At 39.8% G+C, this 25881-nt stretch overlaps 1 protein-coding gene and 1 pseudogene across 1 annotated transcript in view; both read left to right on the top strand.

Moving 5' to 3' along the window:
- Positions 1–25881, top strand: part of LOC129854182 (pro-neuregulin-3, membrane-bound isoform-like) — a 414443-nt gene that overhangs the window by 14643 nt on the left and 373919 nt on the right. The gene's annotated exons all lie outside the window — the stretch shown is intronic.
- The window catches only part of LOC129854186 (tRNA wybutosine-synthesizing protein 2 homolog), a 39161-nt pseudogene continuing 17426 nt past the window's right edge, over positions 4147–25881 (top strand).

Genomic DNA, 25881 nt, shown 5'->3' with positions numbered 1-25881 from the left:
ATACTCCCTGGGAAGGGAGAGACGCATCCCACTGGAATTCTCTCCGGATGGAACGGGTGGAGACAACCCCGGTTGTGCTGGTCGAGGCACTGGCGGTCCATGGTCTGGACAACGCGATCCATCATGGCACCAAGATGATGTAACATGGCCGAATGTTCCTGGATGCGCTCCTCGACTCCTCTAACCGGGTTACCTGCTCCTGCTGACTCCATTAGAGGTGTGTAATTCTGTCAACGGGTGTACTAGAGGCGAAGTCAGGTGCATGAGAGTAGAGTGATGTAAAAAGGCACACTTTTATTTTAGTTCCAAAAACGAGAGCACTACATAAATCAAAACACGGAACATAACAAAAGTAAAGTGCGTAATATAACACCACAATAACATGAAACAATTACACACAAAACATGATGGGAAACAGAGGGTTAAATACAAGTAGATTGATTGGGGAAATGAAAACCAGGTGTGTATGGAACAAGACAAGACAAATGGATATATGAAAAATGATCGCCGAACGCCGCCCGAACAAGGAGAGGAGCCGACTTCGGCAGAAGTCATGACACTCTTACAATATCCGATGATGACATTTCACAAAAACAGGTTATAGGCTACATGTGCACCACCGAGTCAGAACAGTAACGTTAGGAAAAATGAAGAGCTGAAAATAGACCACATTTTTAGGGTGAGGCACATGGGCTACTAACAGCTTACTACACAACATACACTTAGTAATACTTTCTTAGCTGCAGTATACATATCTTCCAGGCATATTACATAATTTATGCAGAAGCATATAAGACATTTTTGGACTCACCTTGTTGTGATTTGTTCACTTGAACAGGAATGTGGCACGGTGGTTTTGTCATCAAAGAGAAAAAGGCCAGATTTACCATTCTGAGTTGGATGACCGTTCAAAACGTTTTTTTCCCAGTCTGAGCTCGTTTATTCCCGACTTCCCATTTGCAATGCTAGCCACGTTCACCGATTTCCTTCCAAACCACTCATTGTTGAATTTGCGATTTCCAACTTGTTGTGTAACGTTTATGTCCAATGGCCGATGAGCACCGATACGTTTTATCGATCATTTCTCTGCATATGACAAGGATGAAAAAGGATTTGCCAGTAGATTGTCGACTTGATTCATGATGATGACTGCTAGCTAAGATTTTGAAAGTAAGATGTTGACATGATCAGTCCAGTCAAAGCTACTGTACTGCACATATAACGTGATTTGACGTCATTTTATCTGTGGCCAAAGACCTTCAGCCTTCTTGCACTTGTAATGTAACTATATGGCAGGATCCAAAGGGCTTACATTTTCAATGTCTACCCTTACTAAGGACTTAGTGTCCCCCTGACATAGTGTCCCCATGAGAGACAGAACACTGAGCCAATCACGGCACAATGCTCCTATTTTCTGCTGGCTTGCCCCACCACCACAGAAAGCACTGATCTAGGCTGAAACACCTGCATTTTGGAGCTGCCTTACTCAAGAAAACAAGAACGCGACTATGTTTGAATGTGGCTTTATTAACTCAAGGATATTCAGTTGAAGTCGGAAGTTTACATAGACCTTAGCCAAATACATTTAAACTCAGTTTTTCACAATTCCTGACATTTAATCCTAGTAAAATTTCCCTGTCATAGGTCAGTTAGGATCACCATTTCATTTTAAGAATGTGAAATGTCAGAATAATAGCAGAGAGAATGATTTATTTCAGCTTTTATTTCTTTCAGTATATTCCCAGTGGGTTAGAAGTTTACATACACTCAATTAGTATTTGGTAGCATTGCCTTTAAATTGTTTATCTTGGGTCAAACGTTTCGGGTAGCCTTCCACAAGCTTTCCACAATTGGGTGAATTTTGGCCCATTCCTCCTGACAGAGCTGGTATAACTGAGTCAGGTTTGTAGGCCTCCATGCTCGCACGCGCTTTTTCAGTTCTGCCCACAAATGTTCTATAGGATTGAGGTCAGGGCTTTGCGATGGCCACTCCAATACCTTGACTTTGTTGTCCTTATGTCATGCCCTGGCCTTAGTATTCTTTGTTTTCTTTATTATTTTAGTTAGGTCAGGGTGTGACATGGGGAATGTTTGTGTTTTGTTGGTTTTGGGTGTTTCTATGGTAAAGGGGTTATTGGGTGTAGTATATGGCTGAGGGACTGCAGCACCGGACTGAGGGACTGCAGCTCCGGACTGAGGGACGGCCCATGGCTGGCTGACGGATCTGGCTGCTCATGGCTGGCTGACGGATCTGGCTGCTCATGGCTAGCTGACGGCTCTCGACGCTCATGGCAGGCTGACGGCTCTCGACGCTCATGGCAGGCTGACGGCTCTCGACGCTCATGGCAGGCTGACGGCTCTCGACGCTCATGGCAGGCTGACGGCTCTCGACGCTCATGGCAGGCTGACGGCTCTCGTTTGGTGGGTCCTGTTGCCGCTTTCCATGCCGCTTGGTCCTGTAATGGTGAGTAGTTCTGCGTGTGTTATGTCAGTTCGTCGTGCTAAGTCTGTCTACTTTCGTTTTGTTATTTTGTTAGTTTACTCAAGTATAGTTTGTTTCGTTTCGTCTTGTAAATAAAATTCATCATGTATTCACAACCCGCTGCGCCTTGGCTCGATCACTACTCCACCTCTTCTTATGAAGAGAGAGAGGAACGCCGGTACAGAATCACCCACCAAACTAGAGCCAGATCCGTCAGCCAGCCATGGGCCGTCCCTCAGTCCGGAGCTGCAGTCCCTCAGTCCGGTGCTGCAGTCCCTCAGCCATATACTACACCCAATAACCCCTTTACCATAGAAACACCCAAAACCAACAAAACACAAACATTCCCCATGTCACACCCTGACCTAACTAAAATAATAAAGAAAACAAAGAATACTAAGGCCAGGGCATGACACCTTAAGCCATTTTGCCACAACTTTGAAAGTATGCTTTGGGTGATTGTCCATTTGGAAGACCCATTTGCGACCAAACTTTAATAATGTCCTGACTGACGTCTTGAGATGTTGTTCAATATATCCACATAATTTTCCTGCCTCGTGATGCCATCTATTTTGTGAGGTGCACCAGTCCCTCCTGCAGCAAAGCACCCCCCACAACATGACGCTGTCACCCCCGTACTTCACGGTTGGGATGGTGTTATTCGGCTTGCAAGCCTCCCCCTTTTGCCTCCAAACATAAAGATGGTCGTTATGGCCAAACAGTTCTATTTTTGTTTCATCAGACCAGAGGACATTTCTCCAAAAAGTAAGATCTTTGTCCCCATGTGCAGTTGCACACCATAGTCTGGCTTTTTCATGGCGGTTTTGGAACAATGGCTTCTTCCTTGCTGAGTGGCCTTTCAGGTTATGTCGATATAGGACTCATTTTACCGTGGATACAGGTACTTTTGCACCTGTTTACTCCAGCATCTTCACAAGGTTCTTTGCTGTTGTTCTGGGATTGATTTGCACTTTTCGCACCAAAGTACGTTCATCTCTAGGAGACATAACGCGTGTCCTTCCTCAGCGGTATGATGGCTGCGTGGTTCATTGGTGTTTATACTTGCATACTATTGTTTGTACAGATGAACGTGGTACCTTCAAGCGTTTGGAAATTGCTCCCAAGGATGAACCTGACTTGTGGAGGTCTACAATTCTTTTTCTGAGGTCTTGGCTGATTTCTTTTGATTTTCCCATGATGTCAAGCAAAGAGGCACTGAGTTTGAAGGTAGGCCTTGAAATACATCCACAGGTACACCTCCAATTGACTCAAATTATGTCAATTAGCCTAGCAGAAGTTTCTAAAGCCATGACATAATTTTCTGGAATTTTCCAAGTTATTTAAAGGCACAGTTAACTTAGTGTATGTTAACTTCTGACCCACTGGAATTGTGATATATATGAGTTAAGGTCGGAAGTTTACATACACTTAGGTTGGAGTCATTAAAACTCGTTTTTCAACCACTCCACAAATTTCTTGTTGACAAACTATAGCTTTGGCAAGTCGGTTCGGACATCTACTTTGTGCATGACACAAGTAATTCTTCCAACAATTATTTCACTCATTCTCTGCCCCACCTGTTTTGAGCCCCACATTTTTATATATTTTTAGATATAAATGTGGGGCTCAAAACAGGTAGGGCAGAGAATGACGAGTCACCACTCCTACAGAGTGGTATGAGAAGAGTGCCATCTTCCTGCATCACACATTTGCCTGTAGTTGTTGATTACTGGCCTCTACCTTAGCCAATGGGCTACGGCAAACTCTGTCATATCCAGAATGAAGTGTCATGCACTCCACCGCTCCTGCCTCCTGACTGCACAGGTCTATAACCTCTAATACTTTACATAGATTATATGGAAGGGATTTCACCCACTGGAGATTTGAAGACTTAACCTCACCCGAGAGCTGTGCATGTCAGTGTGTGGTTAGACAGCCAAATCCAGAAGATTTGGAAAAATTGACAAATACCTTATTTTTATTTGCTTGGTAAGTGTTTACATAATATCTTTATAAGCACATTGATATGATATTTACAGCATAACATTTTTGTCTTTGTTACACAATTATACTCATAGATGTTTTTTGTTTATAACACTCAAGCAGGATGATGTTTGTGCAATGTCCACATGTAGCCTACACCATATTAGTAGTTCTGGAATTTGTCCCCCGTGAACGATCTAACAGAAGACATAAGAAGAGATGAGACGAGACAAAACTTGCCAGTTATAGAATATTGTGTTGTAGGACAGCTGAGCTGACTCAAGAACAGGCATTCAACTCACCGTTGATACTGTTTCTCTGCTCAAACTTCTCTGGGATATGTGGGACGCTAACGTCCCACTTGGCCAAAAGCCAGTAAAAATGCAGCGTGACAAATTCAAATAAATTACTATAAAAATCTATCTTTCATGAAATCACACATGAAAGATTGATTTTTGACATGATAAAGCTACACATGTTGTGAATCCAGCCAACATGTCTGATTTCAAAAAGGATTTACGGCGAAAGCACACCAAACGATTATGTTAGCTCAGTACATAGTCACAGAAAAACACAGCCTTTTCCCAGCCAAAGATAGGAGTCACAAAAAGCATAAATAAAGATAAAATGAATCACTAACCTTTGATGATCTTCATCAGATGACACTCATAGGACATCATGTTACAAAATACATGTATGTTTTGTTCGATAATGTGCATATTTATATCCACAAATCTCTGTTTACATTGGCGCCATGTTCAAAAGTGCCTCCAAAATATCCGGAGAAATTGCAGAGAGCCACATCAAATAACAGAAATACTCATCATAAACTTTGATGAAAGATACATGTTTTACAAATATTAAAGATACACTTGTTCTTAATGCAACCGCTGTGTCAGATTTCAAAAAAACTTTACGGAGAAAGCAAACCATGCAATAATCTGAGACGGCGCTCAGATATAAACAACATTTCTCTGCCATGTTGGAGTCAACAGAAATACGAAATTACACCATAAATATTCCCTTACCTTTGATGATCTTCATCAGAATGCACTCCCAGGAATCCTAGTTCCACATTAAATTGTTGTTTTGTTCGATAATGTCGATTAATTATGTCCAAATAGCTACTTTTGCTAGCACGTTTAGTACACATGTCCAAACGCTCGCGCAGGTCCAGGCAAACGTCGGACGAAAACTTCAAAAAGTTATATTACAGGTCGAATAAACTTGTCAAACTAAGTAGAGAATCAATCTTCAGGATGTTTTCATCATAAATATTCAATAACGTTCCAACCGGAGAATTCCTTTGTGTCTACAGAAGTAATGGAACGCAAGGCGATATCATGTGGAATGCGCGTGACCAGGAACTGGCACTCTGCCAGACCACTGACTCAAACACCTCCGATCCGGCCCCACATCACAGTAGAGGCTTCATTCAACGTTCTACAGACTGTTGACATCTAGTGGAAGGCGTAGGAAGTGCAAACAGATCCATGTCTTACTGGGATTTGAATAGGTGATGAGTTGAAAATCGACCATCCTCAGAATTCTCACTTCCTGTTTGGATTTTTTCTCAGGTTTTTGCCTGCCATATGAGTTCTGTTATACTCACAGACATCATTCAAACAGTTTTCGAAACTTCAGAGTGTTTTATATCCAATAGTAATAATAATATGCATATATTAGCATCTGGGACAGAGTAGGAGGCAGTTCACTATGGGCACGCTGTTCATCCAAAGTAAAATGCTGCCCCCTATCCTAGAGAAGTTACATGATGTGATGAAACATTGAAACTAAGTTGCAAGCTACTTTCGTAGCAAGGTGTTGTAGAACAATTGTCTTGTAAAACTCATTCCAGGTGGACCAGCGGCCATCTTTGTGGTAATACTTGGAAGTAAAAATTTCTGTTCAATTTAAATTTCAATGATGTACCAACTAAATTGCAGCGGTATGAAGGGTTATGTCTATTCTATACATTATATTTCTATGATTGAAATGACACCCACCCTGTATACAAGAGTATGCTGTGTCTCAAACGATGGTGGGCACAACACAAACACCTCAGATGGTGTAAATAGGATCTAAGGTACCACATACAGTATGTGAAAAATCTGAGTTTAAGCATTTTTTTATTATTTACATTAAAGGTAAAAAAAATGTGTATAATTTTTAAATGATGAAACAGTTTGACAACCCTGTTTGTAAGCTTCCAGTGATGAAGACATGGATGTCTCATGGCAGGGCGGGTATGCAAAATGGGTCAACTTTGAGCACCTCGATCTCGTAAATGTTTTGGCATTCAGGTCCAACAAATCACTCCCTGACCACTTCTACCATGGGCAATATGTATGGAAAGTTTTGTTCTAATCAAAATGGGTTCAGTCAAAAAGTGATTGAAATCAAATAGAACGACCCAATTCAAAATAATCTAAATATATTGTGATTGTCTTTAAACTATTATACTTCTCCATATTTTTTACATTGGATTTAGACATTAAATATACAAAGTGAGGAACAATACTGCAATTGTTTTTGTGTGTGTACAGACTGTATTTATGTTCAGGGCCAATGCAAATTCCTCTGTGGTTTCTATGACTGTTAGTGAATATATTGTCATATTTCTAGTAAAAGGGCTCAGACCTCAGCGCTATGTGTTAATGCTCAAAATATGAGGTTAAATACATGTAAAAGAATATATGTTTCCTGATCTTTCTTATATCTCTCCGATATAGGAGAGACACTTCAAAACAAACTTAGTTTTGATATGTAGTAAATCTGATATTCAATGTGCTTGTAAGGCCCAATTTTTTTTCTCCATCAAATATATATTTTGGGGTGAATACTTCAAGAGGTCTTAACGTTCTAAATTAAATAGCTAAAGGATCCATGGTATGACCTTCAATTCCATATAGCTTAGTAGAACCCCCCAACCCCCCAGCCTTAGACTGTTTAATGCAAAAAATAATGGGTTAAATACATGTAAGAAAAAGAGAAAAAAGTTTCCTAATCTGTTTTATGTCTCTCAGATATAGGAGAGACACTTCAGAATAAACTTCCTTTTGATATTTTTTGGGGGAGTATCTGTTGTTCTATGTAGTGAATCTGTTATTCAATGCGTTTGTATGGGTTAATAGCAGTAAGACCAAAGAAAATATTTTTCTTAACATTCTAAATCAAATAGCTAAATGATCCTTGGTATGATCTTCTAAAAACCATTTCATATAGCTTTGTAGACCCCCCCCCCCCCTCCCCCAGCTTAGACATAGTTTAGACTCTGATGGGTTAATAAAAGGAACCATGAATTCTGCTCTGTGATCAATGATCAAAGCACACGATAAAGTCTACATGAAAATGTTTAAAGCAACACATTTTGAAGTTTTGGAATGACCTAGTCAAAGTCCTGACCTAATTCCAATTGAGATGGTGTGGCAGGAGTTGAAACAAACAGTTTATGCTTGAAACCCCACAAATTTCGTTGAGTTACAGCAATTCTGCATGTAAGAGTGGGCCAAAATTCATCCACAGCGATGTGAGTGACTGATCAACAACTAGAGGAAGCGTTAGGTTGGAGTCATTGCAGCTAAAGGTGTCACAACCAGTTCTTGAGTGTAAGGGGGCAAATACTTTTTCACACAGGGGCATTAGGTGTTGCTTAACTTTGTTTATGAAATAAATGAAATAAGTATGTAATTGTTGTGTTATTTGTTCACTCAGGTTTTGGTTGAAGATCTGATAACATTCAGTATCCAAAATACGGCAAATTAGAGAAAATTAGAAAGGGGGCAAATATTTTTTCACGGCACTGTATCTCTATGGTGTCAATTGTTTGTTTGTTATTGTTTCGGTTTGGACAATTTTGACTTATTTTCGACTTTAAAGAATCCCTATAGCTAGCATATGTCTGGCTATCTTTCATTTTGACAGATGTACATCTCAGCAAACATATATTTTAGTCCCAAAACCATACTTTTTCTTGATATAGTGACGCTTCTTAAAAGATTTACCAACTTGCTCACTCATTTTCTCTAAAATGTTTGCAGACAGACTACTCACTATGTGGTCATGCTGGAGAAGGGCGCAATCCCATAATATGGTGATATTTGCAGCTATACTTTTATTTTGTGTGTTTCAGTAGTGATATCAATAGTGTCTCCGGATTACATCTTCAAACTAAGGGCAATCGTGGTATGGCATTCCTGACAGGGAGACGCATCCATCATGCATGATGATGTATACAGGTAAGATAGTCTAGCTTCTAGTTTCCTAGAGCCATTTGCTTTTCTAGTTAGAGCCTAATGTTAGGCATTGCTGGCACTTTGTTCATTGTTGTTTAACTAGCTACGTTAGCTGGCTGGCTCGTTAGCTAACGTTACGTGATGTGTGTCCTCTTAAACATTGTTTACCTAGCTAGGTTCATTGTTTACCTAGCTAGCTAGCTATATGTCTTAAGCTAAAGTATACTGTTAACTAGCTAGCTAATATTAGCTGGCTGGCTCCCTAGCAGAAGTTATTATTCGTTTCCCACAGCTGTTCGCTTTTCTAGTTAGAGCCTAATGTTAGGCATTGTTGTTTAACTAACATTAGCTGGCTGCCTCCCCAGAGGAAAGAAAAATCCAAGATAAGACCTCTTCTTAATCCCATTTATTTCTCCTAGACATGATTAAGCACAATTCAACACCAATATGAGATTTTGACTATTTTCTCATACTTCTCAAATACTGCCCCTGAGAAATAGCCAATGGCTTGTCTCACTATGATCAAGCTATAAGATCTCAAAATGTCTCACAATGTTCTGGGGTAATTCTCATTCCAATGTTCTTAATGTGTCTCAAAACCTTCAAAGAGTGAGATAAACAGCAATATCTAAAGATATAAACTCTGTTGTCTCATTGGTGACTGTATCCAACGTCTCAAATATGTTTCAGTTATCACATCCAAGTCTCAACAATCAGATCTCTTACTCAGATCCAAATAGAAGATCTTTTCTTAAAAGCTTCCTCACTCATTTATGACGGTGCAATTTCTCAAATATGTTTAACACTACTTAATCGTCATCTTATTTGAATGATTTGTTTAATAAATCAAGATCTCAAAATGTTATAAGTCTTATTTTGCATCAATGTCAAGTTTTGATTTACTATATAAGGCAAAGTGGTGGTAATTTGCTCAGCTAGAATATAATTTAACCAATTCTTCAAAATCATTTTTTTATTCTTTAAATAACAGCACAATTAACTACACATCCAATGTACAGTATAAAGATTTTGTGACAGTGGAGGGTATGGGTTGCTGCATCCCCAGAACCTCCCTGTGGAGTATCAGTCAATACAGTATGTTAATGAAACTACTGAAATAGATAACAAAATATCCTAGACATGAACAAATCAAGCCATATGTTTACAAACCATTAATAACAAACAATAAAGAGAACAATGATGAATGACAAAGTAGTGTGCCGCCTTAGGCAGAATTGGCAATGCTCTTTTAATGACTTTAAAGCTATCTTTTCTGTGTTCTTAAAGTAGCTTGTGCTAATATTTCTCCAGAGTATTGGGGAAATGCTCCACAAAAACAAGGCGAGGCATTGAGGATAGATCCATACACACAACTTTGTCCAGAACCTGCTGCAGAGTGACAACCATGCGTACAGGGGTTTCCAGAAGGGGCACGATATGAAAACATATGCCACTTGTTGCATAACAGGCAGATATCTGCACTCTCAAATACACAAACAAGTGCTAACATGGAAGAGTTGCCAGATTCTTCATGTGTGAAAAAGAACTCCACTTGGGCATACTTGATCTGTGTCCCATTGTGATATACAACAGTGAAGTTGTTTCATCTTTTGTCTTTCTTGTAATGTCTGGATGTGAGCTGCATTCTACAAACCTGAGCCGGTTTAAAGGCTCTCAGAGTTCTGTTTTGAATGGGGTGACCTACACACTCCTCCAAGGCAGTCAGATTGTCTTCCTCAAGTTGAAACACACTTGCTCTGATCACACTCGTCCTTAAATAACTACTTTCTTGGCAAAAGCTGTAGTCATTGGACATTCTGGCATAGAATTCCGCAACAACGTTGTCAGGTTTTACACTTGTGCAATTATTGGAAGAGACTGTACAAGACCAACAGCATTTACTATCTAAATAGGTATAGTTTGAGTGCCATGTATGAGCCGTAGCAAATAGCCATTTTTGTCCTCAAAATGGAAACCTGAATGAGTCCACAGTGGCCCAAGGTCTCTAACACTGTCAGCTAAGTGAACAATTAGCTTCTTTGATATCTTTCACCATAAAGAGCAGCTATCTGGGAGCAAAAGTTCAAGAGTAGTTTTTCAGCATGGTCAATCTGTTTAACTGATATGGAGTTCATCAAGAGTATGAAAACTGCTTCACTGAGAAGTAGAACATGGTTGTAATAGAAAGCACCAAGAAGACCCCTGAAAACGACCAGGTCAAAAAAATAGCAAAAGGGACGGATATTCGGGTGCTTTGAAGAACATTCTGTGTGATGTAACTGAGCAAGGACAACGCGTCAGATTAGATGGTGGCAGTATATATTTTTACCGCTTGTCAATCTCACATGTCCCTTTGATCATGCTGAAAGGCTGACGAGAGAATTCAGTAGGAAACCACAAAATCATTAGTAAGCGCATGACTCCAAGCAGTACAGAGTGTATGTAGTCAACGGAATTCCCACAAATAAGGTCAAAACGTTCACGTTTACTGAGCCAAGTAGGATCCTTAACACCATGCACATTGCTTTGAGTCTCAAAGGAAGATTTTGCATCATCAATTAACTTGGCATGTGTACACTGTGAGCCTTTTGGGTTGTCCTGCTGAAATGGGAAAGCATGCATATGTCCTCTCACTACAGTTTTCACAGTCACTCCAGGCTGTTCACATTTGAGGCATCCAAATTGACCATTGAATTGCACAGCACTGGAGACCAATACCCTTGCAGGCAAGTCACACGTTCCAGCGATGGTCAAAACGTTGCATAGAAAAGACTTTGAGGTCTTCCTGTATCTAACAAAAACACAATGCTCTTCAAGCTTATGTAAAGTGTTGCTTAAAGGCTTCAGGAATGTCAACATGGAAGGTTTGGAGTCCCCAAACCAAAGTCCAGCAAAAATCATATTTTCCCTTTTAGTGGATTCACTGTAGCTCAACTCATTAATGATACAATAAAATGGCCAGACTGAGAATTTTGACGATTTAAAAATAGGCACTCCATCAGTGTTCCAGGTGAATTATATATTTCTAGGATCTCTTAATGGCCCACCAACAGCTGCATATTTTCTGTACACCTCTCCATCATATATATCCTAATTTTTCTGCCTCTTGAATCTGAAATTCTGACATTTTTCTTTGAATCTCTCTTTTGCAACCAGCACCTGCAGTTGCTCCTCAATAGAAACGTCAATAAAAGAAGATGTTGCTTCCTCTTTCAGCACATTGGCACCACAAGATTGACATACGCTATCATCCTTCTCAACTAATACCAAATAAGGAGTACAATACTTGTGCAAGATATAGGATACTGCAGCAGAGTAGGGGGAACATTCTCTGAATTTATGTATGCTGCTCTAACAATCTGTGTTAAATTCCTCTGGACAAAGCAACGTAATCAGTTTCAGTAAGTCAATGAGGGCCTTTCCAGTGACTTTGTGACAATTTATATATATCATTATGATAAGAAGGCACTCAGCAACAGTTGTAAGGGCATTGTCACAGAGTGGTTGTTCCACATTAATCACTGAATCCTCCTTGCATGTTGAGGGAGATCCATCTCTGCCAGCACCCTTTCAAATTCCTCATCCCAGTTTACACAATCATCAAAGGCAGACTCCTCCATGGTATCATGAAACTCCTCATCCCAGTTTAGTCCATCATCATAGGCTGACTCCTTCATGGCAAGAGACTCCTCTTCAAAGACATCCCAATCTTCCTCAATATTTTGCTCTGTATATGAGGCTTCTGGTCTTGGGTTGGAATGCTCAATCTGTTGTGATGAACCTGTGAACAAGTAAAAACTATGTATATGAAAACAACAAACTAAATACAATAACTAATCTTTACGTCTACAAAATTGATAGATTAGGTCCTAAATATTGAGTTTTTTCTTTTTGTGACAATTAATATTTCTAATCATCTTGTAAATGTTGTTGCCATACAATAAAGCTACGCTGTATTTGTGAAAACCTGTGTGTGTAGCACATGTGCAACCATATGCCTGTAGATGTGATACACCTGAGGTGCAAATGTGTTTTCATCATAATTAACTTGGGATCAGTGGCTGTAGGCTAGTCCTAATAATGTATCCAACCTGAACTTTGATTGGTGCTTTTCCCCAGGCTTCCTGAGTTATGCTCCATACCCAGCTGCATATACAGAAAAATAGAAGCAGGGATTATGAAAAAGTGGTTTGTTATGGTAAATATTCAGTCATGCATTACCGAGAAACATATCATCATGGCAGTGTGCAAGGGCTCTATTACTCCTCACCTGTACATGTTCAGTACTATGCCGTCTATGTTGTTTCTCCAATGACACGATGAGTCATGCCTTTCATCATTCTGGACACTGTGTAATTAAAATTTGCAACAGCTTAACCAACAACAACCATGGGGAAAATTGTAGTATTAATAAGAAAATTATATTGGCATGCTTCAGGTAGCCTATACTTGATTCCTTGCTTCAGACTAAGAACAAATGAAAAGACAAACGCCTAGGAACATTACATTGTTCCTAGATGAAAAATAGAAAGTAAACATTTTCACTCCTGTTTTTGGTATTTAGGGATTTGCTCCTTAAATGCAGCGCCATATTTTAGACTCCCCTATTGGTTAAGTAAAAGCATGTCATCTATTCAACTTCATTGATTGGTGGTTGGCGATCAGCTTGGCACATGAGAGATATGCAGACTAACGCTTGAGAAATGAGAAGCAAGCTACACTCGTGACTCGCTCACTCCAAGTACTCAAACAACGTTAAACAAGGTGTGTATAAATGAATTGCGGTTTCCTCCCATCAAGTAATCACCATAATGTAGTTTTAGCCGGACTAGCTAACGTTAGCTTATTTTAGCTAGCTGACTAGCTGTCTAACGCTAGCTAGTAGCTAATGTATTTGGCTAATGTTACTAACGTTAGTGTTATTCGTTTGGGTAACTTTGGCTATGTGAGACATGTTTTTACAAAGCCATCCAACGGTACCTAACTAGAGCTTGTGTTGAAAGCAGAAGTAAAAAGATAACGTTACAAATGTAGGTGAACATTACAATTAGCTATCCTCTGGCTAACTTCAATAGAGGCCTTTCTCAAACGTTTGAAGTGTGTGGTGGTTAACTAACGTTAACTAACTAACGTTTCAACTAACGTTAACCACACAACAACCTAGTATGTGTTGGAGCTAGTTAATGCATCTGAAATGGGATTATATATGTTTATGGACCTACTAGCCAATGTCCTTCAGTTGTCTATATTAAGTTCGTTTTTGCAACAATATGTTCAATGTATATTTGGTATATAAAATGTTGAGGACTGAATTACACCAGATAGGCTGGTAAAGGGGGTGGAAAGTGTAAGTTAATTTTATCCTATATTCCTGTGTTCCTGGGGTAAAAAAGGTTTGAATATGCAGAGAATCTATATGTTATGAGGTTCTGTCTACAATCAACTAGTGTATTTGAAGTGGAGGGGTTGGTACCAGTCTCCCAATTAGTAGCTAATAGCGTTATCCCATCCAGTCAGTCTGTGTAATTCAGGCAGTTGGGAGAAAATGAACTTCCACTTCCCACCCCCTTTCAAATGCTTGGTCTTCAAACATAATAGTGAGTCTCTGTCATCATTGGTAACCACACATCAAACATTCTGTGGCATGTGTAGCTATTCTTGTGGGAAACACTCTATACCATTGTCTTACTTATAGGCTCAATTCGCAGTACATTTTGCATCAGTGTTTTTGATTGCATCACCCACCAGCCTGAAATGATCAAGAATGAAGAAGTCTCTGCCAGCTAGATAATTGCCAAAGAGACAGCGCAAGCCAGCTCCTAAAGTGAGGGAGATGAAGACCCTTCTCATGATGCTGATGACACAAGAGGTAGGTGCTGGCCACAAAAGCTAATAGTATCTGCCATAATTTATTTTTACTTGCGCAATTGTCTTTGTATTGGTTCTGAGCAGTGCGTGGGATTGTTTTTTAAATCCCACAATGGTAATTTTGACTGCTTAGTTCTTCTAGTGTTAATGTATTGGTCTTTTCAGATCTGTTTGCCTTTGTGAGGTTTGAGGATGGACACTCAGCAAAGATTCTGCTGCCAGATTTTATGGCAAGAATTTAGTACATCCTCTTCACTCTCATTCTTCCCGGCCCCACCACTGTCTATACCCCCCACCACACCAGGATGCACATGGTGCACACATCCAAGCTCCCGACTCTGACTCTCCTGGAGCTGGCCCAAGCTATTTCAACCTGGACCAGCAGGTTAACACCCCTTTGTTGAGAGGTTTGACTCCCAGGGAGTCATTCACGGGCATGCTGCTGTCATCTGAAGAACCAGGTCCACTGAATGCAGAATCCAGAGCTCCAACACCATCTGCTTTTGCTGACACAGTTGTTATTGACCGCAGTCCACAGAGCGAATATGGGGAGCCCATGGAAGATGAACACCGACCATGGCAGCCATGCCAGATCTGCAAACAGCAAGTTTACAAACTAGTGTAGGAAAAGAGGAAAATGGAAGAAGTGCATTTGAGCTTGAGTAAGATGTAGTTTCATTATTTCACTTTGCTTGTCTGAGAAGCAGTAGATTATAGTTTTCATTGTCTCATAACACTCTCATGTAATGTTTTCTTACAGGCCTTGACCAAGTCAAAGCTGTGAGGGGCTTATGTGACAGTTTTGAGAAATTCCAAGAGGCTGCATTCAACACACCTACTAGGATGAGCAAGCAGGAGCTGTATCCGAGCTGTGGTGTGTACATATAATCTAATCTTGCCGCAATTCATCAAACATTACAGCGTGACTGGCTCTGCCTGTTCCATCTCCTGTTTGACCATTTTTTTCACTGACAAGGAGTGTGTCAACGCTGTTGCCTTTGGATGGCATGGAAAGTGTCCTGAAGGCAAATCGATGCTGGACCAGGCCCGAGTGAACGCAATCCTGAGTAAGTTTAACCTTTGATAAACTAGAGAAACATGCAAAATCCACTCATAGAACCTCACATCCATTTGGGGGAATGAGAGATGGGGGTACTGTTCAAACAACTTGGTTGAAATGTGATTCGGACATTTAAGACTTTTGGTTTATACTCTAAACCAAACACTTTCTTAAACAACTTTATTTTCTCTCTTTATCAACTGCATGTCATGCGTTATGCATCCTTGGAGTCTGGTAAACTAAAGGCCTTCATTAACAAGTTCCGGACCTTTGCTGAATAATCCAAATGTTAAAACAAGATAGGCAAGTTGGGGGATTGGGCTCTTAAAGTAGGTATTGTCTTATTGTTTGTTATTTTAGATAATAACTACATTTGAGTAAACTACATTTGGTCAGTGTTTTTTATTTTATTTGTCATGATCTTAGAATTATAAGATTATATCTGGGTTCTGAGTGATTCTGAGATATTGAGCATCTGAGATATTGAGCATCAGAGTTTTCACATCTCAGCAAAACTGTTATTTAGTATATTAAACTTTTATTGCTCAACAAGGTCATCACCCTGAAGGTACCAAGTATCCACATTCTAGAACATTTAGATATGCAAGTGATTTCAAAAATCTTAACTTCAGATTTTAGATCAACATTATGTCAATACCCCCCCCAAAAAAATGACAGAATTCTAAGTTCTAAGTTCATGTTGGTTATGCTAAACTTTGTTATAAAAAAGGATACCTTAACCTGTTTTGGAACGAACCCCTCGCCAACAGCCAATGAAATTACAGGGCGCCAAATTCAATCAACAGAAATCTCATAATTCAAATTTCTCAAACATACAAGTATTAGACACCATTTTAAAGATAAACTTCTCGTTAATCCAACCACAGTGTCCGATTTCAATAACGCTTTTCAGCGAAAGCACAACATCATTGTGTTAGGTCAGCAACTAGTCACAGAAAGCATGCAGCCATTTTCCAACCAAAGAGAGGAGTCACAAAAAGCAGAAATAGAGATCAAATTAATCACTAACCTTTGATATTCTTCATCAGATGACACTCCCGGGACAACATGTTACACAATACATGCATGTTTTGTTCGATCAAGTTCATATTTATATCCAAAAACCTCAGTTTAGATTGGTGCGTTACCTTCAGTAATGTTTTGCTTCCAAAACATCCGGTGATTTTGCAGAGAGCCACATCAATTTACAGAAATAATCATCATAAACTTTAATATAAGATACAAGTGTTATGCACAGAATTAGAGATATACTTCTCCTTAATGTAACCACTGTGTCCGATTTTCAAAAAAACTTTACTGAAAAAGCAAACCATGCAATAATCTGAGTACGGCGCTCAGACAACAAATCAAGCCATACAGATATCTGCCATGTTGGAGTCAACAGAAGTCAGAAATAGAATTATAAATATTCAATTACCTTTGATCTTCATCAGAATGCACTCCCAGGAATCCCAGTTCCACAATAAATGTTTGATTTGTTCGATAACGTCCAACATTTATGTCCAAATACCTCCTTTTTGTTTGCGCATTTAGCCCAGTAATCCGAATGCTCAATGCGCGATCGCTTAGTTCAGACACAGTCAAAAAAGTCATATTACAGTTCGTAGAAACATGTCCAACGAAGTATAGAATCAATCTTCAATGATGTTCCAACCGGATAATTGGAATGGAACGCTAGGCGATATCATGTGGAATGCACGTGACCAGGAACTGGCACTCTGCCAGACCACTGACTCAAACACCTCCCATCCGGCCCCACATCACAGTAGAGGCTTCATTCAACATTCTACAGACTGTTGACATCTAGTGGAAGGCGTAGGAAGTGCAAACAGATCCATGTCTTACTGGGATTTGAATAGGTGATGAGTTGAAAATCGACCAGCCTCAGAAATCTCACTTCCTGTTTGGATTTTTTCTCAGGTTTTTGCCTGCCATATGAGTTCTGTTATACTCACAGACATAATTCAAGCAGTTTTAGAAGCTTCGGAGTGTTTTATATCCAATAGTAATAATAATATGCATATATTAGCATCTGGGACAGAGTAGGAGGCAGTTCAATTTGGTCACGCTATTCATCCAAAGTGAAAATGCTGCCCCCTATCCCTAAAAAGTTAATTGGTTACAATCTTAATTGTCGATTAGGCAGTTTTGTGTTGGGTACTTGGTTTCCGCCTTACTGTATTCATCTTATTTTCCTTAGAGACGAGCACACTCATGTTCATTGTGTCTCTATAGATCATGGGCTCAACTTACAAGCGCTCAACATTAAGAACAATGTGCTACTGGGAATTCAGTGCTGTTACTGTTAGACTGTTACATTCAGCTTTGAAATTAAATTTCATTGTTTCAAAAGGTGTGAATAAAATAATATTGTGCCTTACATCTCTCGTATATTCTCCATGTGTTGGCATGTAATTCTTAGGCTATTTCTTCCAAACAATCTTATGAGACATATACAAGATGAGTGAAATCCTGGGGAGATTATATTGAGATTTTATACTTATCAGATAGTGCTTAAATGTTCATCTCAAGCAAAGATAATTTGTCTCACATAAGTATCAAAATGGCTATTTCTTTCTCATGTCTTTTAATTGCTTAAAATGACTGTTAAGGAGAACTCAGCAGTGAATGAGCACAGCTCTTCATAAATGAGATACCTTGGTTTTCTTATTTTTCTCTTGTATTATAGTCCATTCTCTTTAGCATCTCATTGTTGCTCCTAAGGGGGGTCTTAGGATAAATACTTTGGACTCAAATGATTCCAAAATAATACTAGTTTGAGAAACGCTTTTATTTCTCTTGAGATTGAGAAAAGTCCACTAAGCGACTGGTTTTTCCTCTGGGTCGTTAGCTAACGTTACGTGACGTGTGTAAAACATCCGTTGATTATGAAAGGTGTCAGTAAACGTCTGCAAAAAAGCATCATGAAATTGTTGGTTAGGCTGTTTTCATGTTATCCAGAGGTAAACAAATGCAATAAAATGCAAATTAATTACTTAAATCATACAATGTGATTTTCTGGATTTCTTTTTTAGATTCCGTCTCTCACAGTTGAAGTGTACCTATGATAAAAATTACAGACCTCTACATGCTTTGTAAGCAGGAAAACCTGCAAAATCGGCAGTGTATCAAATACTTGTTCTCCCCACTGTATGTATATATACACTGCTCAAAAAAATAAAGGGAACACTAAAATAACACGCCCTAGATCTGAATGAATGAAATATTCTTATTAAATACTTTTTTCTTTACATAGTTGAATGTGCTGACATTAAAATCACACAAAAAATATCAATGGAAATCAAATTAATCAACACATGGAGGTCTGGATTTGGAGTCACACTCAAAATTAAAGTGGAAAACCACACTACAGGCTGATCCAACTTTGATGTAATGTCCTTAAAACAAGTCAAAATGAGACTCAGTAGTGTGTGTGGCCTCCACGTGCCTGTATGACCTCCCTACAACGCCTGGGCATGCTCCTGATGAGGTGGCGGATGGTCTCCTGAGGGATCTCCCAGACCTGGACTAAAGCATCTGCCAACTCCTGGACAGTCTGTGGTGCAATGTGGCGTTGGTGGATGGAGCGAGACATGATGTCCCAGATGTACTCAATTGGATTCAGGTCTGGGGAACAGACGGGCCTGTCCATAGCATCAATGTCCTCCTCTTGCAGGAACTGCTGACACACTCCAGCCACATGAGGTCTAGCATTGTCTTGTATTAGGAGGAACCCAGGGCCAACCGCACCAGCATATGGTCTCAAGGGGTCTGAGGATCTCATCTCGGTACCTAATGGCAGTCAGGCTACCTCTGGCGAGCACATGGAGGGCTGTGCGGCCCCCCAAATAAATGCCACACACCATGACTGACCCACCGCCAAACCGGTCATGCTGGAGGATGTTGCAGGCAGCAGAACGTTCTCCACAGCGTCTCCAGACTGTCACGTCTGTCGTCACATGTGCTCAGTGTGAACCTGCTTTCATCTGTGAAGAGCACAGTGGCGAATTTGCCAATCTTGGTGTTCTCTGGCAAATGCCAAACGTCCTGCACGGTGTTGGGCTGTAAGCACAACCCCCACCTGTGTACGTCGGGCCCTCATACCACCCTCATGGAGTCTGTTTCTGACCGTTTGAGCAGACACATGCACATTTGTGGCCTGCTGGAGGTAATTTTGCAGGGCTCTGGCAGTGCTCCTCCTGCTCCTCCTTGCACAAAGGCGGAGGTAGTGGTCCTGCTGCTGGGTTGTTGCCCTCCTACGGCCTCCTCCGCGTCTCCTGGTAGCGCCTCCATGCTCTGGACACTACGCTGACAGACACAGCAAACCTTCTTGCCACAGCTCGCATTGATGTGCCATCCTGGATGAGCTGCACTACCTGAGTCACTTGTGTGGGTTGTAGACTCCGTCTCATGCTACCACTAGAGTGAAAGCACCGCCAGCATTCAAGTGACCAAAACATCAGCCAGGAAGCATAGGAACTGAGAAGTGGTCTGTGGTCACCACCTGCAGAACCACTCCTTTATTGGGGGTGTCTTGCTAATTGCCTATAATTTCCACCTTTTGTCTATTCCATTTGCACATCAGCATGTGAAATTTATTGTCAATCAGTGTTGCTTCCTAAGTGGACAGTTTGATTTCACAGAATTGTGATTGACTTGGAGTTACATTGTGTTGTTTAAGTGTTCCCTTTATTTTTTTGAGCAGTGTATATATATCATACTCACAAATTTGTAATAATGATAATTGCAACAATACTGAATTAACAATGAACACTTATTTTAACATAATATAATACATAAATAAAATCCATTTAGTCTCAAATGACATGAGAACATATTTTAAAACGAACCAACAGTTTTCATGGGTCCACAATATTCCCAGTTAACAAGTTTTAGGTTGTAGTGAATAAAGCAGAGCTTGTCTGCATAGTCCCCTGTCAGTCTGCTCCTCTGAAACACAGACCTTATTTGAAGTAGATCAAGACATTCTCTATGGAAGACATGAACGGTATAATAACGAAGGAACCCCTTTCAAGTTCAGCCGCAAGTTATTACAGGAATTATAACGCGTCGACTATTTCTCTCTAAACCATATATCTTTGACTAATCCGGAAACTATCACCTCGAAAACAAAACGTTTATTTCGTTCCGTATTTTATCTAAAGGGTGGCATCTGTGAGTCTAAATATTCCTGTTACATTGCACAACCTTCAATGTTATGTCATAATTACGTAAAAATCTGGCAAATTAGTTCGCAAAGAGCCAGGCGGCCCAAACTGTATATACCCTGACTCTGCGTGCAATGAACGCAAGAGAAGTGACACAATTTCACCTGGTTAATATTGCCTGCTAACCTGGATTTCCTTTAGCTAAATATGCAGGTTTAAAAATATATACTTCTGTGTATTGATTTTAAGAAAGGCATTGATATTTATGGTTAAGTACACATTGGAGCAATGACAGTCATTGATTGTTTTTTATAAGATAAGTTTAATGCTAGCTAGCAACTTTCCTTAGCTTACTGCATTTGCTTAACAGGCAGGCTCCTCGTGGAGTGCAATGTAATCAGGTGTTAGAGCATTGGACTAGTTAACTGTAAGGTTGCAAGATTGGATCCCCCGAGCTGACAAGGTTAAACATCTGTCGTTCTGCCCCTGAACGAGGCAGAACGTTCGTAGGCCGTCATTGAAAATAAGAATGTGTTCTTAACTGACTTTCCTAGTTAAATAAAGATTAAATAAAGGTATAAAAAAATAAACGGAAAATCGACGCCTAAAAATACCGATTTCTGATTAGTTATGAAAACTTGAAATCGGCCCAAATTAATCGGCCATTCCAATTAATCGGTCAACCTCTAATTTACACATGCAGTATCAAGGCTTTTTGTACAGAGCATCATTGCCCTTATTTAAGAAACCAGGTAGTGGATGTATCACTGCAAACGGAATGTGAGTGGGAGACCATGGGACATTGTACATGAACAGTGGCGATTTTAGCATGTATATCCTGGTGGGGCAAACATTTTTTTTGATGCATGCCAGCAAAGCCACCACATAACATAATACATTAATTGCACTATAATGGTGACAAGCAGTGCCCACAAACTGTTTGGGCCTACATAAAGCTGTCCCAACTGCAGAGCTTTCTTTTGGCTCAACTTACACTGTTCTAATACTCGAATTACCCCATACCCTGGGGTAAGTTGTGCCGAGACAACTTTTTTGGACAGGCTGTTTTCAAAAGCTATGTTTATATGAATTCTGATTATTTTCAGGGATACACAACACCCTGAAATACTGTATATGTAGATATATTTGTTTGAGGGACTTCTATATTTCCGTTGACGTAGTGATGCGAAATGTTAAACATTTCTCAACTTTCCCCACTCTCCCCTACATTGTGAAGTTAAAAGCCAGCATTCTTTCCAAGTAGGAGATGACAAGTATCACACATAAAGGGAACGACAGATGGTGGGGACAACAGAAACTAATAAACACAGACAATGAGTTCAGACCACGGCACGCACACAGGAGGTTTCTGACACGCTGCTTTCATGTTCCCGGCTATGCATGTATCCCTGAGTAGGGGCAGTGGACCGTGTGGGGAGGTTTAAAAACAGATACAAAGCCAGTTTGTTCTCTCCAGGGATGTCAGGCTTAGTTATGAGCTGGCTAGGCGCTGTGCGTATTCTCAGAACTACATACAGTACCGGTCAAGTTCGGACACACCTACTCATTCAAGGGTTTTTATTTGTATTACTTTCTACGTTGTAGAATAATAGTGAACACATCAACACTATGAAATAACACAAAAAAAAACAAAAAAGTGTTAAACAAATCTAAATATATTTTATATTTGAGATTCTTCAAAGTAGCCACCCTTTGCCTTGATGACAGCTTTGCACACTTGGCATTCTCTCAACCAGCTTCACCTGGAATGCCTTTCTAACAGTCTTGAAGGAGTTCCCACAAATGCTGAGCACTTGTTGGCTGCTTTTCCTTCACTCTGTGGTCCAACTCATTCCAAACCATTTCAATTGGGTTGAGGTCGGGTGATTGTGGAGGGCAGGTCATCTGATGCAGCACTCCATCACTCTTCTTCTTGGTCAAATAGCCCTTATACGGCCTGGAGGTGTGTTGGGTCACTGGCCTGTTGGAAAAACAAATGATTGTCCCACTAAGCGCAAACCAGATGGGATGGTGTATCGCTGTGGTATCCATGCTAGTTAAATGCTGAGCAGTTCAAATACCGGGCGGTGATGCTACCGGTTAGGATGCTCTCGATGGTGCAGCTGTAGAACTTTTTGAGGATCTGGGGACCCATGCCAAATATTTTCAGTCTCCTGAGGGGGAAAAGGCATTGTCGTGCCCTCGTCAAGAATGTCTTGGTGTGTTTGGACCATGATAGTTTACTAAAAGCATTGTATTTGGGACAAATCATTCACTAAACCCTAAACCTCCACTAAATCTTGTAATACATCTTGTGGAAATTGAGCAAGTTGAGGTGACTAAACTGCTTGGAGTTACCCTGTAAACTGTCATTGTTGAAACACATACAACAGTAGCTAAGATGGGGAGAAGTATGTCTATGATAAGGCGCTGCTTTACCTTCTTGACAGCACTGTCAACAAGGCAGGTCCTACACACCCTAGTTTTGTCGCACCTGGACTACTGTTCTGTTTTGTGGTCAGGTGCCACAAAAAAAGGACTTAGGAAAATTGCAATTGGTTCAGAACAGGATAGCATGGATGGCCCTTGGATGTACACAGAGAGCTAATATTAATAATATGCTTGTCATTCTCTCCTGGCTCAAAGTGGAGGAGAGATTGACTTCATCACTGCTTGTATTTATTGACATGTTCAATGCACCAAGCTGTCTATTTGAACTACTGCCGCACAGCTTGGACAGCCATGCATACCCCACAAGTCATGACACGAGGCCTCCTCACAGTCCCCAAGTCCAGAACAGACTATGGAAGGCACACAGTACTAAATAGAGCCATGTCAACTTGATGTGGAACACTATTCCACATCAAGTAACTCATGAAAGTAGTAAAATTAGATAAAAAAAAAAAAAAAAACAGATTAAAAATAAACATCTTATGGAACAGCGGGAACCCTGAAGCAACACAAACATAGGTGCACACGCACACACACACACACACACACACACACACACGATAAAATATGCACTATACACACACGTAGACATGGATTTTGTACTGTATATACAGTACATAAACATTCATACATGTACACATATATACATACATACACATACACTTTTTTTAGAATATACCTTTATTATTCGCCGCAAACCCCTACCACCCCTCCCCCAATTGGAGTACAATTGGAATAAACAATAACACTTAGGCTTCTGCCTTCAGTTTATACATATTATACACATTTTACAGACATAATCTATTTTACAATAGTTATATTGTAACTGGGTGGCAGATAGCCTAGTGGTTAGAGCATTGGGCCAGCAACGAAAGGTTACTAGATCGAATTCCCGAGCTGCCAAGGTGAAAATCTGTCGTTCTGCCAAGGCAGTTAACTGTTCCTAGACCGTCAATGTAAATATGAATTTGTTCTGACTTGCCTAGTTAACTTCTTTCAGCTAGGGGGCAGAATTTTTATGTTTGGAAAAATAACGTTCCCAAGGTAAACAGACTATTTCTCAGGCTCAGATATTAGAATATGCAGATAGTTGACAGATTAGGATAGAAAACACTCTAAAGTTTCCAAAACTGTCAAAATATTGTCTGTGAGTATAACAGAACTAATTTTTATCCCTGTTCCATTGCTTGCCCCTCCATTTAAAGGGGTATCAACCAGATTCATTTTCCAATGGCTTCCTCAGGCTTTAGACATAGTTTCAAGCTTTTATTTTGAAAAATGAGCAAGATTTATCAAAACGCGTCAGGTGTCCATTGATTAGTTCCTGCGCAGGAGAGATGTGGCTCGGCATTTTCTTTCTCTGTAGTATTGAACAGTTTACCGTCCGGTTGAAATATGATCGATTATGTATGTTAAAAACAACCTGAGGATTGATTATAAAAAAAACTTTAACATGTTTCTACGAACATTACGGATACTTTTTGGAATTTTCATCTGCCCTTCAGTACCGGAACGAGCTTGTGGTTTTCTTAACGCGCAAACCAAATGGCGGTTTTTGGTTATAAAACTAATCTTCATCGAACAAAAATAACATTTATTGTGTAACTGGGAGTCTCGTGAGTTCAAACATCTGAAGATTATCAAAGGTAAGTGATTAATTTTATTGCTTTTCTGACTTTCGTGACCAAGCTAATTTAAGGCTAGCTGTTCTAGCAGTGATTGATACTCACAAACGCTTGGATTGCTTTCGCTGTAAAGCATATTTTCAAAATCTGACACGATAGGTGGATTAAAAACAAGCTATATTGTGTTTTGGTATATTTCACTTGTGATTCCATGATTATAAATATTTTTTGTATTATTTTTGAATTTGGCGCTCTGTAATTCAGCGGTTGTTTACGAAAATGATCCCGTAAGGATCCGTGCGGCAAGAAGTTAAATAAAGGTTAAATACAATATTTTTTGTTTTTAGTCCTTCCTCTATTTCTGATGTCCATCCAGTTTGATTTCTATTTGTAACTGTGCTATTTCACAAAATTTCTGAACCTATATACATTTTACAGACTCCATATGTTTTACATTGGTTATCTTGTTGTTATTAATCCCACCCTTCAGCTCCATTCAACCCCTCCCATATGTTGCAGAACACCATCCATTTTGGATTTCTATTTGACATATATTTTTCAACTGTGTTGTGATGCTTCACAAAAGTACTCAACCTTTCTTTTCTCATAGCTTCTACAGATTGTAAATTTAAGAAACACTTTTGCTTAAATAATTATTATATTATTGATTGACTATGACTTTTTCAATCACCCAGTATTGCTATCTGCAGTATTAGTTCTAGGTAAATGTTGCAATTCTTCAGCCATTCCTGGAACTGTGACCAAAAAGGAGCTACATGTGGACAGTACCAAAATAAATGATCTAATGACTCTGCCTTCTCACAGCAAAATATGCAGAGCTGGGAAGATTGTATCCCGGTGATCCAGGTGAGATGATTACTGAACAAGGTATTTTTTGTAATTGGACGTGCAGTTCACTTACAAATCACATACAGTCATACAATTCACATCCATTATGCAAATATAGTGACTATCTCACCCACCTACC

The sequence above is a fragment of the Salvelinus fontinalis genome, chromosome 1 (assembly GCF_029448725.1).
Source record: "Salvelinus fontinalis isolate EN_2023a chromosome 1, ASM2944872v1, whole genome shotgun sequence".
NCBI classification, from domain to species: domain Eukaryota; kingdom Metazoa; phylum Chordata; class Actinopteri; order Salmoniformes; family Salmonidae; genus Salvelinus; species Salvelinus fontinalis.
Note: the sequence above shows the minus strand (reverse complement) of the source record. Positions and strands in the feature narration are given on the sequence as shown.